Source organism: Schistocerca cancellata, chromosome 2, assembly GCF_023864275.1.
Source record: "Schistocerca cancellata isolate TAMUIC-IGC-003103 chromosome 2, iqSchCanc2.1, whole genome shotgun sequence".
Classification (NCBI taxonomy): Eukaryota; Metazoa; Arthropoda; class Insecta; order Orthoptera; family Acrididae; genus Schistocerca; species Schistocerca cancellata.
The window spans coordinates 767593581-767606145 of record NC_064627.1 but is presented as its reverse complement, the minus strand read 5'-3'; the positions used below and the strand labels follow the sequence as shown (position 1 = coordinate 767606145).

Below are 12565 nucleotides of genomic sequence, written 5' to 3'. Positions count from 1 at the left end.
GCTCTGCATGCCAACATAGCGTGTCTGACTGCCAGCGCTATTACCGCAACACTCCGTGACGGCCTGCATAGCTCTTTTAGTCAATTGCACTTAAGATTTAAAACTTTTACCTACTACCCTGTCTCCTCTCTCCATGGAGGATACCTGGTCCCTGGGGTCTTACCCTGACTCATTACTCTACTTGGATTACAGCTATACTCTATCTGTAGAGTTACCCTAACCTGTCTATTCCTAAATGTTACATAAGTACTATCTCAAATCTGCCGATCTATCTGTCATCTCTTTCCCTGGGAATCTAATCCACCGGAGCTTGTATCACCCCTGGATCGGGTTTCCTCCCTCTACGTCGCCTCAAAATCAGAATCACCATGGTGCTAGGAATCACGACGCTTAAAGTCACTGTTACTTGACATTTCCTATTCCGATACTGCTCCACATGCTGTAGCATTTGTTCTGCAGTTATTCCCCCTTCTTGGGCTGCTATTTTTTGGCTTACGGAGTGGTACAGACCTGGCTCCCAAGTATGATTCAGAATGGTAAGATTCTCTTTGGATAAGATCTATAGCGATACGCCTAGCCAGTGCAGCTGTGGCTGTGTCAAATTAAATAGAGTAACTCCCATCATGGCCTCTGGTAAATGAAACGTATTTGCTACTGTATCACACGTTGTTCCTTTAATTAGTAGTCTGCTGCCTCGCAACTCCAATCGTGTTGCCCCCATGTTTCGTTTGCCCATAAAAACTAGCAACCGCTACTTTGCCCTTGTGCACTAAATTCACCCAGTGGAGCCCTGCTCTCCGAAAATAAGGTTTTGGTTCAATCACCTGCTTTGGGCAAAAATGTTCTCCTGTTTCACCTTTAAATAGTAGCAGGATGCATGTGTCTATACTCATTATAACCTCGCGAATTGGGCATATGGTGACCACCTAGTTCTGACATTTCTGCAGCTCACCCACGCTTTTCTCCACGCGTCGATCCTTGTCTTTTGTTAATAGTAACACCTCTGCTTCCCTTACTTGCATAAATTTCCCAACTGCCGCTACCTTCACCGGATACGTGTGCACTGTGCAACACCTAAATACTGCGTGTTTCCCAGCTACTGGTACTTTTACCGTTACGTACAATTGCTAGCCATCTGTTACTGCACCCACTGCTGCACTATGGTAGTAAAATAGTAAGTTCTGACTATCCGGTTCCGCTACTAGTTACAATTCTGATCGCAACTCACCTTGCAACTTCATCTAACCCTGCAGACTCGGGGGACAGCAAGACAGGACTTAATTGACGATGTAGCACCTGATTGACTGCCTCCTACAAATTTGTTGGCTCGACTCTTGCGTCCCAGATGCTATCACCTAGCCGTTACCAACAGTAACATTGTCAAAGTTAACCTTGCGTCTAATAACTGCACACGTGCATGCACTACCTACCACCACGGTTCAGGATACTAGCCAAGGTTCTCGCATAATCCATGACTTCGTTAGTCAGCTGGCGAAGCATGCATGTTTTGTTCAGCACACCGCTCTCCAAGTTCATAATTTTCGTGGACTTTCACTCTACAGTCACCTTATTCGCTCCTGCTAACCCACTTGTGGCTTCTTCCGTTGAATTCAATTTGTTCACGTCGCTTGCGTCTACTGTCTCGAAGACTGTCATCAATATTCTACCGCCAGCGCCTATCCATCCCCTTTTATTCTCCCAAGCTCGTGCGGAACTACTTCCATCACCTTTTGCATCTGTTCCTTTAATGGTGCTTATGCCCCGAGCAAGTTCTTGTGTTCCTTTGAGACCTCCCTCTGCTTCCCACTACTAATCAACAATTGTTGCATCCCTGAAAATACTTCTTCCAGCCACTCTGATTTTATTTCGTTCCTCCTACACATTAAATGCTAAACTTAAATACAATTCATAGCTAGAAAATATCACATCTCGTTGTCTGGAAAACAACACTCAACCGTCCAGGTGATGCACTTGCCGTCCCATTACTCCACCTCCGGCGAAGAGGTACAGTACTATCAAAACTAGCATTCTTTTTCCCCTTCTCTTGGTAACGTGGAGTCAGGGATCCTTATCACCTCCTGTCTCTGAACAGCAGTCATCTTATTGTTCTACTGATAAGACTACCACAAATAATTATGTAGGTCTGTCTCTACCATCAACATTACGTCCTACACTACACATTCAAATTGCACAAAATCGATACACATAACTACTCTCTTAATGTATGAGTCTGAGGTATCCGAATTTCGCTCTCCCGTCGCTCATTGTTTCGCTTTCTCCTCTTAACCCATTAACTGCCACGATCCCCATTTGGCGACCGGATAGTTTTTGTTCCATCAGTTGGCAGCAGTGTCTTTGTTTTAATGCCGAATAGCTCATAATATTTGACAACAGTCTAACTGAAGTGAGTGACAGAGCAGAATGAAAATATTGCGTTTGGTTTCTTGGGTGAAGTTGAGTAAACCATAAATCGGATGGTATGTCATGTAATACGAATATCATAGACTTTCAACTGTGTTATTTTTGGATTATTTTTATTATTCCGTCAAATGATGCGATCGTATTGTAAATTTGTAGGTTACAGAAACTCACAAATGTTTCTTCGTTCATTTATTATTAGTAAATGTTGTTTTATTACATGTTTTAAAGCGCTACTCGTTTGGGGATCGTGGCAGATACGAAGTACTTTCATACAATCACAATCACTGTATCTTTTATTTTTTTATTTTTATTTTTAGATATGAGAGCCAGAAAGTTCCTCACACTAGACGAAGTAGAAAATATGATAAATGATCCTAACTTTCTCACCGAAGATAATGATGTTGGTGTGATGGATATTATAGAACTTCCCCTGACAGTGTGGATAGTGTTTCCGACGCTGATGAATTCGATGACGACATTTTGGAAGACACTTGTCCTAACTATGTTCCTGGTAGTCAGTTCATTCAAGTGCAATTGCAGTTGCCGACACCGATACAGAACCTCTGGCCAAAAAAGACCCTAATACTTCACAACCCAAACGGTCAAAGAAGTGTGACTTGAAAATGGTTCAAATAGCTTCCGGTTGGCAAAGAGTTCAGCCTGATTTCGAAAAGACATTTGGGCTTAATGACGATATAAAGAGAGCTATGGAACAAGTAACTTCTCTCAAAGGAAAATCAGCGATCGAAATTTTCGAAATTCTCTTTGACCAAGAAATAAAGAATTTCACTGTCAAAGAATGTGTCAGATATGCTGCACAGAATAACAGGCATGCATTTACGTTTCCGATAGACTGTCCTCGAAAATTTGTAGGCTTTTTATGCCTTACAGGTTACCATTCTTTGCCTCAGGAGCAAATGTATTGGTGAGAAGATGTGGACTTCGGCATTAGAAGTGTCAGAAAATGTTTCTCCAGAAACAGGTATTTAGAAATAAAGAAAAATTTGCACTTCAACGACAGTTATAAACTGGCAGATAACAATTTGGAAACCGCAGATTTCAACATATGCCGCCTCATTGACAAAATGAATCAAAATTATATGAAGTTTGGTGTTTTTTCGAAAAATATAAACACTGATGAGCAGATGGTCAGATATTGCGGACATCACTATTTCATACAATTTATTCGGGGTAAACCCATGCGGTTTGGGTTCAAACAACGGACAATGTGCTGTGCAGAAACAGGATACTGCTTTGATACAAAACTGTATACTGGGAAAATAACAATGCCAATGAGGTGCAATGTTTAGGTGTATCAGTTATAATGAGAAAAATATCCATGGTGAACAATCCCTCTAACAACATTTTCTTTTTTGATAATTTTTTCACTAGTTTTAATCCAATGAAAACCTTAACAGGCCGAAATGTAGTAGGAACAGGGGTAAATAAATGCCCTCTCAAGTCAGATAATGAATTCAGAGAGGAACCTCGTGGAGCTGTGGATTACAGATTTGATGTCAAAAACAAAATATTCTATGTTGCATTGAAAGGTAATAAATGTGTACGAGTCTTGTCAAACCATCAAAGTATATATTCAGAGAAGAATGTAAGTAGATGGTCCAGACTGGAGAAAAAAGATATGAAAATACCCCAGCCTCTCTGTATACATCTCTACAATAAATTCATGGGTGGGTTGGACAGACTTGACTGGTAAATAAATAAATATACAATGAAAATAGGTGGAAAGAAATGGCATTTTCCCATAGTCAGAAACATAATTGATACTGCAGTAGTGAATGCTTACATATTATACTGTCATGCTAACAGTAATATACTCCTTTTAGAGTTTAGGAGGCAAATAACTGGAGGCTACCTACAAACACAGTCTATTTATAAACATAAAAATCTTGGTAGACCATCACTGCAGAAAAAGACCCAGAAACGTGTTCCATAAACAAGTTGAAAAAGTCCATTGGAACATTATCTAGAAAGAACGTGCGAAGGAAAACAAAGAAAATATGTGACATGCAAGAGGAACGTAAGAAAACTAGAAAATGTAATGTAGGCTTACATATGGAATGTATGGAGCAGTGGCATGAATTAGTTTTTTACTCACACAAATGTAAAACATGAGTTCATACGAAATGTAATGTAATTTATGTCTAAATGTGATTCTTCAATTTCTCCAGGCGTATTTTATGATGAAATAAATCTCGGGTGAACAGACTGGTATGAGTGTGCATAGGACACAATATTTCGGCAATCGACCACGTTGCCATCATCAGGCACCTGATGATGGCAACGTGGTCGATTGCCCAAATATTGTGTCCTATGCACACTCATGTCAGGCTGTTCACCCGAGATTTATTTCGTTATGTTCAAATAATTAAAAATAAACAGAACTGTACAATATTATCACAAATAAAATTTGTTTCCAACTATTCCTTTTTTTCATGTCATCTGCCACGATCCCCATTTGGGGCTTTCTGAAAAAAGCAGCTACACTTTTCAAACACGTAATCTGTAGATAAAAGTGGTACGACAGGTTTGTATCTCTTACACAGATAAACAGAATTTCTCAGGAAATTAAAAGAAAATTGCAGTTAATGGGTTAATATCGTCCTTTGTCTTTACTAACATTTCTCTTGGAGTCGCCTCTAGTGTACTCTTGAGTGGTTGCAGATGTACCACATGCGCAATCGTCGTCCTTATGGACAACTGAAGGTTCATATTGACCTTTGACGTAGTTTCTATTACTTGTTATGGGTCCTGGTACCGTCCTAAAGCCATCTTTGTATTTCCCTTCGGCGTATATGGAATCGACATCACTCATTGGACCACCGTATACTACGATAATGTCTTCTTACACCTCACTGCCTCTTCCTGTTTCTGCAAAGCCTTCGTATCTTCTCTTTGTGCCCTTTTCCACACGTCCTTCAATTTTTCTGCAAAACTGCGGACTGCTTCTCCCTTTCGGCCACTCTTCTGGTCAGTCATGTTGAAAAGCGACGGCAGCTTCTTTTTATACAATACCTCGAATGGGAATAAACCAGTGCTAGTATGTACTTTAGAGCTATATGCGATAACGACAAAAGCTAAGTACGTATACTTGTCTGAATTATTTGAATCCATGTAGTAACTAAGCATTTTCAAACTTGTTCTATGAACTCTCTGTGTCTTTCCATTAGCTTGCGGGTGTAGTGGGCAAGTCCTCAACTTCTTCACCCTCAGCAAGCGACACAATTCCTTCATCAGATCTGTCATGAAGTTTGTCCTCTGGACCGTTACCGTCGTCAGTGGCATTCCGAACTTCAGTATCCATCTATTAACTAACGCCTGTGTAGCTGTGATTGCCTGTTGGTCCGGCATTGGCACCATCTCGACGTAACGAGAAAAATGATCTATTATGGATAGCAGAAAACGATTAACAGACGGTGTTCGGTTGAACGGTCCTAACACATCCCCCAATGAAACTAAAAGATTCTATTGCTTCTGGCAATCTTTGTAACTATACCTGCATCCGACTCAAATTTGCTGTCTGTATACAATCCACACAATTCCCGACGTGCAGATCCACATCATCCTTCCTTCCTTTCCACCAGTCTCTCATCACTCCGTCCAGCAACTGTTGGAATGTCGCCTGCGCGTTTTTCAACCCAAAAGGCATCCTCCTATACTGGTAGAGTCCCCAGTTTGCTGAAAAAGCTGTTTTTGGTCTATCCTCAGAGGTCATTCTAACTAATGTTATCCGCTCATTAAGACCAACGTCAAGGAATGCTTGCTTTTGCTTAGAAGTCCGTGATGTTCGGAAAAATGTATGCACCTGTTTGTGTCTTGCTGTTCAAAAAGCACGCAACAAAACCGATACGTCTGTGAACCGTCCGTAGACTTCTTAAGTACGATTATAATTCCTGCCCTCCATGCATTATTTACTTTCTTCCATTATTCCGTCAGTTAATTGTTGATATATTAACTCTCTGAAACTAGTTAAAACGACTCGCTTACTGCATCGTCCTTCCCCACGCGGGACAGTTTACCGCTGCGCTCAACTGTCCTCACTTCGCAACTCACTTGCTCATCTGCTATTATGCCCCTCACGCCGACATAGCGTGTCTGACGGAAAGGGCTGTTACTGCAAGACTCCGCGGCTGCCCCCGTGCTGCTTTCAGTCACTTACACTAAATATTTGGTACTTTTACCTAAAATATTGCGTAGTGCCACTACAAGCGGCTGACGTTGCGTTATCGCCACACTCCACACAAACGCCCTCAGAAAAGGTTCGACGTAAATATATCTCCCTTTCAGAAACGCTTTGCCTGCCAGTGCCAGTCTAAATTTTATTTCTCTATATCGCGCCCATCCTCAGTTACAAAAAGCAAAACTCTTCTACTAGTGTGAGTATGTTATTTATTAACCGAATTCCAACAGAATTATCTGATTTAATTCCATTACGTCGTTAAGTAGCATACTGAGCTGATACTTAATTAAAAACTACGATTCCGGCCACATGACCCGTTCGATATCGCTATGCGACGTATATGCGAATTAGGAAAACTTTATGAGCTTATATTATAACCATGCTGATTTGACTATAGCTGCAGATTAACATAATTATGATGATCTGTAGTAAAAATGCGGTGAAGTACAGATTATTTTCGAAAATATGTGTGAGAAGTGCAAACAAACTTCGAAAGTCATATTTATAAAACTTATACACGAGAAACAATTAGTGCAAGTGGTTGAAATGGCTATGATCACTATGGGACTTAACTTCTGAGGTCATCAGTCCCCTAGAACTTAGAACTACTTAAACCTAACTAACCTAAGGACATCACACACATCCATGCCCGAGGCAGGATTCGAACCTGCGACCGTAGCGGTCGCGCCGTTCCAGACTGTAACGCCTAGAACCGCTCGGCCACCACGGCCGGCTAAACAATTAGTAATTACTTTAGAACCTAATAAAAAGGCCCAGGAAATATGTCAGAAACAAAAGACAATCTGAAACTATAAAATTATTACACTTTGTAAATTAAATATTAATGTAGAAAAACATAATAAATGTTTTGGCAGTGTTTCGGCGTATGCATTATTCTGAAGTATCCAAACGCTGTAAGGTTTCCTGGAAAACTACTCTAATTTTAATTATAAAATACGAAATTAACACTTTATGCAATGTTTGTACTCTGATTTCCATTATTATAAAGTATATAATGATCGGCACCAATAGCTGAGGATAGAGTCAGTGTTGTATCACTCAGGCACGAAAACTGTGTAAATTTTTAATTTTTATATATAACAATTCCAAATCCTGAAATTACGGCTAATCCAGACATTCTTAGAGATGGACATATTTTCAGTGAAGAGATAAACCCGATCTTCAATTACAAGAATCGAAGCTGAGTATGCACTTTCATAGACCAACAAAATGTATGTGTTATAACCTTTCATTAGACTTGTTTCAGTTTTGTTGTCATTTATCTTACAAACTGTTTTCAAGACACTGTCCTTTCCGTTCAACTGATCTTCCAACTCGCTTCAGTAAACATCGAAATTTTTGTTTCTACTCTCTGAACTTTACCTTCTTTTTCCATTTCTTCCTTGCTCCTTTACTGCTTGCTCAATGTACTAATTAACCTACTCGTGAGTATTTTGAAAATTTCAGACGCGAATCCTGTGCCGAAGGAAATGTTGGAACTCACGGTGATTAGGAGTTCCTCTCAGATCTTGTAGCGGGAGCCGCAGTGCGAGTACGGGCAGCAGTATCTCGTGTCCCCGCTGACGGCCTGCGAGGCCCGGCCGACCCTACCGCGATGGATGCCTCGCCTCGCTGATCCCACAGGCCGGCCGTGCGGGCTCCGGTGTCGCTACTTGCGTCGGCCGCTAATTAAACAGAGGACTCGCCGGACGCAGAGACAACGCGCCGGCTACATGATCCGCGCCTGCTCGGCGGCCGCTCTGCGGCTCACTGGAAACTTGACTGCGGTCCGCGACCGCGGCGCTTCCGCCGGCCCCGGCCCGTAATTATCAGCTTTGTGATTCCGGGCCTACTCGCTCCACTCCACAGCCGGACAGCCTGCTCCGCCAAATTACTGCTCGCCGGCAGCCACTTGTCCGCCAGGCTGCAAATTCTGGAGACTGGAGCTCCGTCTGGCTAGCAGCAGGGTTACCACGCCACAGTGCTCCGTACTTCCATTTTAATTTCGCCTATTATTTTTGTGGAGCAGTTTAAGATTTTCTTTATGAAGCGTGTAACACGGAATCTTCCAGTACCCAGTACGGTGGCCGCCCAAGTATCCCCAACATTACTGATTTTCTTCCTTCTTCTCCCTCATGTGATGAAGTTGGACACCGTTTAAATGTTACAAGCTAGCTGTTTTCGGCCAAGCGTTGTCACGGCTCAGTCTGATTAAATGGAAAAGGAAAAGCAAGCACACGTTTGGTTCAAATGGTTCAAATGGCTATGAGCACTACGGGACTCAACATCTGAGGTCACCAGTCTCCTAGAACTTAGGATTACTTGAACCTAACTAACCTGAGGACATCACACACTTCGATGCCCGAGGGACGTTTCGAACCTGCGACCATAGCGGTCGCGCGGTCGCAAACTGAAGCGCCTAGAACCGCTCGGCCACATCGGCCGGCTAGCACGCGTTTCTAATATGTATGGGAATTGGATATACACTGATTGGCCAGAACATTATCACCACCTCCCCTCACAGAAGACCCAAAGAAACTGGTACATCTGCCTAATGTCTTTAAGACCCCTGCTCCCCCCCTCCCCCCACCCCTCCCCGAGCATACAGAAGTGCCACAACACGACTTGAGACTGATGTCTGTAGTGGTGCCGGAGGAAATTGACACGATGAATACTGCAGAGCCGTCCATAAATCCATAAGAGTACGAGGAGTGTAAAGAACTGTTCTGAACCGCACGTTCCAACGCATCCCAAATATATTCAATAATGAAACTTCCTGACAGATTAAAACTGTGTGCCGGACCGAGACTCGAACTCGGGACCTTTGGCTTTCGCGGGCAAGTGCGCTACCAACTGAGGAACCCAAGCACGACTCACGCCCCGTCCTCACAGCTTTACTTCCGCCAGTACCTCGTCTCCTACCTTCCAAACTTTACAGAAGCTCTCCTGCGAACCTTGCAGGACTAGCACTCCTGAAAGAAAGGATATTGCGGAGACATGGCTTAGCCACAGCCTGGGGGATGTTTCCAGAATGAGATTTTCACTCTGCAGCGGAGTGGGTAGCTCAGTTGGTAGAGCACTTGCCCGCGAAAGGCAAAGGTCCCGAGTTCGAGTCACGGTCCGGCACACAGTTTTAATCTGCCAGGAAGTTTCATATCAGCGTACACTCCGCTGCAGAGTGAAAATCTCATTCTGGAAACATCCCCCAGGCTGTGGCTAAGCCATGTCTCCGCAATATCCTTTCTTTCAGGAGTGCTAGTCCTGCAAGGTTCGCAGGAGAGCTTCTGTAAAGTTTGGAAGGTAGGAGACGAGGTACTGGCGGAAGTAAAGCTGTGAGAACGGGGAGTGAGTCGTGCTTGGGTAGCTCAGTTGGTAGAGCACTTGCCCGCGAAAGGCAAAGGTCCCGGGTTCGAGTCTCGGTCCGGCACACAGTTTTAATCTGCCAGGAAGTTTCATATCAGCGCACACTACGCTGCAGAGTGAAAATCTCATTCATGTTCAATAATGTTCGTTTCTGGGGAGTTCGGTGGCCAGCAGACGTGTTCAGACTCAGAAGAGTGTTCCTGGAGCCACTCTGTAGCATGTTCGACCTTTGGGGTGTCGCATTGTCCCGCTGGAATTGCCCGACTCTGTCTGAATGCAAAATGGACATCAATGGATGAAAGTGATCAGACAAGATGCTTACGTACGTCTCACCTGCCAGAGTCGTATCTAGAAGTATCTGGGGTCCCGCATCACTCCAACTGCACATGCCCCACACAATTACAGAGCCTCCACGAACTTGAACAGTCCCCTGCTGACATTCAGCATCCATGAATTCATGAGGCCGCAGCGATGCCGGAGATTTGCTGTTTTACCGGGTTCCTGATATTCACGGTACACTTGTTAAATAGTCATAATGGAAAATCCCCACATCATTGCTACCTCGGAGATGCTGTGTCCCATCACTTCTGCGCCGACTATAACCCCACGTTCAATCTCACTTAAATCTCGATAACCTGCCATTGTAGCAGCAGTAACCGATCTAACAACTGAGCCAGACACTTGTCGTCTTATATTGGTGTTGCTGACCGCAGCGCCGTATTCTGCCTGTTTACATATCTCTGTATTTGAATACGGATGCCTATACCAATTTCTTCGACGCTTCAGTGTTATAGCCGGTATGTCCACCTTGGGCATGGATAACAGTGGCGACGCGTCGTGGCATGTAAGCAGTGAGGCCTTGGTAGGTCGTCGAGGGAGTTGACACCACATTTGCCCACACAAGTCACATAATTCCCAAAACTCCGTGGAGGGGACGGAGGCAGATGAGCTCTGATGCCCTGTCCAATCACATCCCAGCTGTGATCGATCAGGATCAGATGTGGCGAGTTGGGTGGCCACCACATCACGATCTTGAACAGTCCTCTGCTGACATGCAGGTTCCATGGATTCATGAGGCCACGGCGATGCCTCTGGGCATCGCAATTTGCCCTCAGTCAGTCTCAGATGAACGCCTTCCCCATTATACATACGGACAGCACACTCATTGATATTACACGCACCGTGTGTGTGTCTGAGTAGCAGTCATTCCTCGCCATGTGATGCTGCTATCGCCCTCCAGGGTCGGTATTCACAACAATGACAACCTAGAAAAGGAATATAAATAACCATCAAAAGTACTGTGCAGTGGATAGGACGCTTAGTGTGAGAACGTTACTAGGAATCCGGTATACACTAGACTGCAATGTATAATACTACAATAGAAAGTATAACTGGATACTACTGGAGGGTCTAAAGGTGTACTGTGGGAAGCTTCTAAAAGGATTAAAACTCTTTTAAAAGTGAAAAGAGATGGAGGATGCATAAAATATCAACAAACAAATAGACGGTAACAAGGGGGAGATGGGGAGGGGGAAGAATAAGGCAATGCGCCAACAGTTAAACGGGCCGGGCTAGCAATTGAGACAATTAAATTTAGCTAAAATCGATTTATATTTCAATGCATCTTGGGTGCTGATAGAATGACTATGAGGTAGTTTTAAGGTATAATAAATCTCTAGTTCTTGTATTACATTTGGAACATTGCCGTTACGTTCCCTATGCAACTCTGCAAGGATAGCTGAAATACTGGTAAAAGAGTGACCCGTCTCAGAAAAATGGGTACCGAAAGCTGAGTCAGAATCCGAGCCAGATGAATGTTCCATAGAGTTGAAACTTCCTGGCAGATTAAAACTGTGTGCCGGACCGAGTTCGAGTCTCGGTCCGGCACACAGTTTTAATCTGCCAGGAAGTTTCATATCAGCGCACACTCCGCTGCAGAGTGAAAATGTCATTCTTCCATAGAGTTGACCTCAAATGTTCTACCTGCCTGGCCGATATATTCTTATAGGTTGTCGTGACACCTAATTCTTTAAACACCCGGATACTTGAAAGGATCACCCTTCATTTTTTCACCCTGTCTGGACCTCATTCCATTATTGCTGGGGATGAAATATACCGGGATAATCTTATGAGACGAAAATTGTGTGCTAACACCTACCATAGTACGGAACTCTATGATGCAAAACCTTTCTAGGGTCACACTTATCAACCGAAACTGACGTACTTATGTCCCATTGTCAGACTAAGGTTGGAGCTGAGGGACGTTTCAATTTATAAGAATGCTTCTGTTAATATTCCGTACAAAGTCACTACAGAATCCATTAAAAAAGGCTGGAAATACACATATGTTGTTTAAAGATGTTAATTCAAGCTGCCACCGTAGTTACCGTGCTGACATCGCTTGCACGCCAGGAAGTCAGTCTCGAACTTCTGGAAGGAAGGTACAGATTAGGGACAGCAGAGGCCCGATAACACTTACTTGGGGACAGCCAGATATCACTTCTATCCTGTTCCGAGTATTTTGTGTGACGTCACTTCAAAATGGCAAACGGAAATTGTCTGATTACAAATCAAATGAAATAA

At 43.4% G+C, this 12565-nt stretch overlaps 1 non-coding gene across 1 annotated transcript; it reads right to left on the bottom strand.

Moving 5' to 3' along the window:
* Positions 1-11723: 11723 nt before the first annotated feature.
* LOC126163371 (small nucleolar RNA snR44) lies at positions 11724-11891 on the bottom strand. The gene has a single exon (XR_007535250.1). It is a non-coding gene; the product is annotated as a small nucleolar RNA snR44 (small nucleolar RNA).
* Positions 11892-12565: the final 674 nt, after the last annotated feature.